Source organism: Lupinus angustifolius, chromosome LG19 (assembly GCF_001865875.1).
Source record: "Lupinus angustifolius cultivar Tanjil chromosome LG19, LupAngTanjil_v1.0, whole genome shotgun sequence".
Taxonomy (NCBI): domain Eukaryota; kingdom Viridiplantae; phylum Streptophyta; class Magnoliopsida; order Fabales; family Fabaceae; genus Lupinus; species Lupinus angustifolius.
The window spans coordinates 4,061,129-4,061,551 of record NC_032027.1 but is presented as its reverse complement, the minus strand read 5'-3'; positions in this window follow the sequence as shown (position 1 = coordinate 4,061,551).

Here is a 423-nt window from a genome sequence, read left to right as displayed (position 1 = left end):
ATATTATTAGAGAATAAGGATTACAAACCCTAGCACACACATGAGCCCATCTGTCCATGGTGTGTTCGTATTTGGTGCTTATATCTGGTGCACATTATAACAAGAGACACGAGTCCAATATATAACATTGGTTACTCTACTCTATTCTAATTCTAGGCAATATGGGATTTCATATAACAACATGTTTCAAAAATCCCCAACATGTTTGAAGGTATTCCCACATTCACTTGACGGCGCTTCAAAAGATTAGTTGTATTACTTGGCCCTTGGATCTATTACTAGTTGAGATGACTTGAAGAGAATCTTCCTTGCAAAATTCTTTCCTACCTCTAGGACCACTGCAATCAGAAAAAATATTTCTGGAATCAAACAACTATATGCAGAAGGTTTATATGAATATTGGGAGAGATTCAAGAGACTATG